Source organism: Protomyctophum parallelum, assembly GCF_964188405.1.
Source record: "Protomyctophum parallelum genome assembly, chromosome: 19".
NCBI lineage: Eukaryota > Metazoa > Chordata > Actinopteri > Myctophiformes > Myctophidae > Protomyctophum > Protomyctophum parallelum.
Window position 1 is genome coordinate 27683195 of NC_139717.1, and position 6714 is coordinate 27689908.

Below are 6714 nucleotides of genomic sequence, written 5' to 3' on the forward strand. Positions count from 1 at the left end.
GAGATTATAACATGATTAGATGAGAACACACCACAGGGAGGTCGACCCTGCCGCGAAGAGGTGAAAAACCTGCCGTTTTCATTTATACTGGCTTCTGACGAGACGGTTAGTATATCACATGGCCATGGCGCTGTGCTGTGCTGAGGTTTTCCTACAGTATACATTCATGCTGCTGCACGCCTCTTGCTTGGATGCCCTGCACAGCTAAAATAAAGAAAAAAGAAAAAGAAAACATCCTTCCTTCTGGGAGTTTATCACAAAATTAAATCAATTGAGTGGATCTTTATGAGTCGCAAGGCAAGTTTGCCATCCGCCACACCCACACCGAGAGCTTTCACAATGACTCACAAAGAAAGAAAGAAGTGTTAGCGGAATTAGCATACTTTCTAAACTATCTAAACTTTGACCCATGTAATAGAGTTGCACTTTCTGTCACCGCACTCTTCATAGTCAGAGGGAGTGTTATGTTGTTTTTGGATAGTTTCAGCCACACATAGCAAAAACAAGTTTAACTGAGTGTAAAAATGGACCCGTAGCATTCAGACTTTGCTGTGCACGTTTAATCATCAGTGTGATGCCAAAGGCAATAACTGGCTTGCTTGATTTAAAGGGATCGAGTTCCACTTTATCAGCTCAGGAGGCACAGATGGAAAGCAAGTGGGATACTTGGGTTCAGTGCAAGAGTGAGGAAGTCTTCTGTTATCAACTTGCAAACTTCCAAAACTTCACTGCACTGCACTGGTTAACCATACTGTCAGAAAACAAACACATATTTTAGTGTCACATCCTCTTAGCTTCTCACACAGGGGGCACCGCTATCTCTAAATGGTGACGTCAATCGACTTATCGACTAATCATTAAAATAACAACAACATTTATATTAAGTGTCTTCCTATAGCATGAATATAGGTGACTTACTAAGTTACTGTATATATTACCGGTATATATCTTCTATAAACCTAAAATATACGTGGAAACACAACTTATACTTCATGATTGAAAACAGACACTAAACAGAATATATGCAACACTGCAGTTCAAATGTACCGGTAACTAAATGTGTGTTCATGTAAAAGTGATTAGTTATAAACTGATGAACGCATAACTGTAAACTGTTTATAAGGCGGTGTAACTAACCACATCTTTATTTTCTCTCTCTCATCACCAGGTGCAGCATTTGTGGGTGCACTGTACAAAGCAAGTCGTAATCCATTCAGTGTACAAAAAAGCATGACATCACCGGTCACTGGCGACCTATTGGATGGATGAAATTGTGGAAAATAGAATTTGGGGTGTTGATTGATTAATAGATGTTTTTATTGACACAATGTGCATATACATGGCCATATATTTTGTACATACAATAATTCCCATTTATTTTACCGAATGGGTCAGTCAGCTATTTATGGAGGACAGTGACTTGAAGTTAAATTGACTTAAGGCTAGCAGGTAATCCATTCGACATAACTGATGCAGTGTATATAAATATTTTCCTTTCCCATAGAGCTTTTGAATGTGAGACTGTAGGTACAAAGTCTGTTGAACTCCCTCTGGTGGATTAAGTGTGTACATTGCTACCCTTAGAAATGTAATAGGCAAGTTACATAAGACATTTAATAGATACTCTCTCCTCCAGCTCCAGCATCCAGAGTATTTAGGTGGATATTCTGTCTGGAAAAGTTATTTTGAGGGTTTACTTTTAGTGCCATACTCTCTTCAGATAGTTTGTTGTCCAGTATGGCTGTAACTACAAACTAAATTACGTACTACCACTCTGGTAAATTGTAACCCAGATTGGGTTACAATTTACAATTTAGGCATTTAGCAGACGCTCTTAATCCAGAGCGATTTACATTAGGCACGGACAAAAAAAAGCATGGGAATACATCACATATATAAAATGCATTTATCATGAAACAAGCGTAAGCTAAGAACGTAACTAGAACATATCTACATAATGACACTATACATATAAACTATACATATTATTTACTATACTATGCTATACATATGTACTGTGAAATGCTATGACTATATACAATGCAATTATTGTGCTGTCTACCTGACATGCTATAAGTCTGTTTCAAATGTCTAAAAAGTGCTATCTAAGGGGGTAGGGTGAGTGCTATGGGCCATGATGGAGTCTGAAAAGGTGGGTTTTCAGACTACGGCGGAAGATTGGGAGTGAAGATTGGGGGTTGAGAGATTATACCAAACGCAACAAAGTACAGCTCACATAGACAAAACAGAGGCATTACACAGAGGAAAGAATAGATAAGAGACCAGGGGCTGTATTTTGCAGGTGCAAGCGTGATCAATGCCATTTGGCATTGACCGAGTGGCCAAAGAGCATTGACCGCCTCCAGGTCTTAAGTTAAGTAATAAGACCTGGTACTTAAGACACGCAAAATACAGCCCCAGGAGAGAAGATACAAGACTGTCATAAAAACAAGAAAAACAGGCAAAATCCATGCACACAGTCTCCTTTAAAATCAGAATCAGACTGGGGCCTCATAAAGTACCATATATTTTTCTTCCAAATTACCAATCTTTGATGCTGTGTGTAGTTCACACAACAAGCTCGATCACACATTTATATTACAATACTATGATTCACATCACACACATAATATATATTTTAAGAACTTTATTTTAATTTTTATTGCAGTTTAAATTTTTTACTGATTTGACTTCTTCCTCTAGCCTTTGGTCAACATTTGTTGTTTCTTAAATGTGCTTTATAAATAAACTGACTTGAGTAGAAAATGACAAACTCAAGTGGATTCCCTCGCCATTCATTTGACCTGAACTGGAAAGACTGTTGATGTTTGTAAAGAACTCATTGGCCTGTCGGGGGATCGAGGCACCAGAGTCCAGAGAGATAAACTCCAGACCCTGAACATGAGTCAAACATTCCAAACAGATGACTCATCGGGTCACTGCACGTTTTCATTTCAGTCACTGGATGGCGGCAGTAGATCACATTATACTCCAAAGAACCCAGGCATCCTACACAGAGCCAGAATTAAGAGTTCTCTCTGCATTTCTGTGCTTTCTAAAGGTAAACAAAAAAGGGTAAATGAAAATGTTTCATATGGAGCAATGGAGCAATTTGGCTCTGCAATAAAGAACCATGTGGCAAAAATGGAGACCATGCAGGGCACTCTTGTGTAAAAATTAAAAAGCCTTTAATAGTCTGGCTAATGTATAGTATGGCAAGAATAAAAAATATGCCTGAGCATTGCAGTTGCCTTGGTCTCTTCCCTTTCTTGCCAATACAACATTTCAACCATTTGTACCAAAGAGCACCTTGTTGGAGATGTTTACTCTGCCAAACAGATGCACTCCTTTCTCTCTTTCTTCTACAAATAACCATGTGGGTTCTCTGTATAGACCAGTCCAATGACATGGAGTGAGCTGTTTAGACCAATCCTATTACATGAAGTGAGCAGTAGTATTTTCTTCAGTTTAATATAGGACTATATTTGAAATTATGAATAGAATGCACTCCCTCGTATAGGACCATAGTTATATACACAGATGTTCTTGCTTCTTTTTAAGACCGGCCTGGTTATATACACATATGTTCTTGCTTATTGTAGGACCAGGTTGCATAACTACACAGTTGTTCTGTATAACTACACAGTTGTTCTTTCCTCTTTGTGGATCAGTTTAGATTGTATACAGATGTTTTTGTCAGTTTCTGAGCCAGGTACAGCTGCCTTCTGTACTGTACTGTGCAAAAGAAAGAACGAAAGTTGCAATTGTAATTCATTCGATATCAATGTCGTACACTCCGGCTTTGTGAACTCAAACACAAATCAACCAGGCATTTTCATTACACAAAGCATGAATTGATATAGTGTGAATTAATGCAATTTGGGAATCACTATAAATGCAGTTGAATGTGCAGTCCTTGTCTATACATGCATACCGGTACAACCTTTTTGGGCATACCAAAAGGCATACCAACGGGCAAGTCAAAATGTGTGTCGCGATGTTAGGTGTTGAACTTGTATGTAGATGAACTATTTTAGCTTCTCAGATAATCCACCCTAGCAGCGACCTTGAGCCTCTCAGATAAAATACACCCTAGCATCGACGTTGAGAATCTCAGATAATACACTCTAGCATAGACCCTATAAGCCCCTCGATACACCCTGAGCATTGTATCCATGTTGCATCCATCTGAGAGCATTCATCTGTCTTGCTTGCATGAGACGTACACAATGTCCTCATCCGTCTAAACAAGAAGAATGTGTAACTAATCAATGAATGGCATCATTCATTATTGTGCTCTTGAAACCAAGTTTCAGTGAGTCTGTGCCGGTGTAGCCTAGCCAAAGGATCAGGGAAAGTAGTGATAGGAAGGCAGATTCTCAGACTGCAGTTTGTTGTCAAAACTGAACACAGTGCTGCTGTCCTAATTAATTAACATAGGCTACATGTTAACAAGTGACCAGCTCAGTGGCCTTGTGGTTAGAGTGTCCGCCCTGAGACTGGGAGGTTGGGGTTCATTCCTCGGCTGGGTCATACCAAAGACTCTAAAAATGGGACCCAATGCCTCCCTGCTTGGCACTCAGCATCAAGGGTTGGATTGGGGGTAAGTCCCTGCGACATACTAGCGTCATGTCCAGGGGGTGTACTTGTACATCAAGCTGCCTCACACTACAGAAACAGGAGATAAGCTCCTGCCCTATGGGCCTCATGGCTCGGCAAGGCTACTTACTTACATGTTAACAGCCTGCTTTTAGAGGGTGGGCAATTCTCACCTCTGTGCTACAAGCCAATAGCAAAAGTACAATTAGTATTTAAGTTTAACATTACATTCTTAATTCAGGAAAATCATTGTCCTCCACTCATCTACATGCTCTTTACTTTACAGAAAATATCAATACACAAACACTTCATAAACCAATAAATAAATAATTTCCCTTCGGTTGGTTTGGCTCAGTGACATCAGCAGTGATGTCGCACTAAGCTTATAAAAGTGAAGACATACTCGGCATCGCCCTCCAACCATTTTTCCTGCATGTTGATCATGAACAAACAGAAAACATTGATGCTTAAACTTGTAAAGAGAATAGAAATTAAACTATGCTTAGCATTGCTATTCTATAGAAATATAACTGAAATTAAACCATACGTATGTGTTTGCTTTAAAACATGCTTTAAAGATGCAAACTGTAAAAAAAATGTTATATATATACTTAAAAAAAAAGATAAGGTACCTCTTATTGTTCAAACAAACAAAGTAATATTACGGGTACATAAAATAGAAGCAAAACAAAGCACATCTATATGGTTGCCAAAACAATGATGTACCTTCAGTTGTGAGCGAGGGACAAAATGGTGAGACCACACCCAGGTTGTCATTTGTAAAAAACAGCCTTCTCTGTACTTGGAAATGACATAAATTGTGCTCTATGCACTGGTATTTGATTACTTTTCTGTTTTGCACTCAGGAACATAACTCATGTTTATTTAACAAGATTTGTGTTAGTTTTCAATACAAATACGGATTAAGGTAAATAATCCTTGTGAGTTTTGAGGACCAACCTTGTGCGTCTGTCCTCTCTGCCCTCGGCTTCCTGTCTTTCTACGTAACTACACTGTCATGTCAACAGCAGAACAATAAGCTCATCAATGAAGCCTTACAGATTTGTTATAAATCTCACACTAATAATCTTTGCTATATAATTATAGAGTGTTGTCTATTTAGTCACACATTCTATTAGTATAGAGGGTATGCGCGTGGCATCATCATCAAACCCGGAAGTTATGCAGGAACACCTATACTGAGTGACAAAAAATACTTTCTGGCCTTGACAGCCCATACATACAAACAGAAAAGTCCAATTGCATTAAACAACGTTAAACAATGTTAAACTCACTTTGCCTGTCGCTTTGCCATTCACTTTATGCATGCAAATACCCTCTATAGTATTTAGTAGAAGTGATAGTAGGATGAGCTCAGCTATCGAAACTCATGAGTTCAGGTTTCATGACAAGGAAAAATACTGCCAGAAGGTAAAAAAAATAAAAAGAATAAAAAAGAAAAATGCTTCATTTCTACAGAGGAAGCAGCAAAACAGCCCTTGGCATGCTATATTTTTCCTGGCCAACGATAATATTCCAAAACATCCAGAACCGTCTAGCTTCATTGTATCTACACTACAGTATAAATGTGTGGAATTTCTGTCCGCGTACTGCATTAAGTTACACTATAGTCTAGTAGTATTAACGAAGCAGATTTGCAGTAGAAAAAAGCATTCCCCAAAAAGCTACATTATCAGTGGACAAAGTTATGAAAATCTCAGTGAAATCACACTGTAACACAGTTACATCATGTAGCTGAGACTCTATTCTGAATTGACTGTTAAGTTGGAAAATTAAATAGCCTACAGCAGGGGTTCCCAAAATGTGGTGCGTGCACCCCTTGTGGTGCGCGAACACCCTTTAAGGGACCAAGCAGTCCCGAAGGCTTGGCAAATAATCACAGAATGTCACTGCACTAAGACACATGCAGCTGCTGTATACTCCCGCAGCTGCTCTATACATCTCCTTACAACAGTGTTTTACCAGATTTGGCTGTTTGTGCTAAATAACACAATAAAACCAACATTACCCTTTTCATGTCACGCACCCCTTAATTAACTGCATTTATATAGCACCTTTATCCAAGGTGCTTTACAATGATTGTGCATTCACACA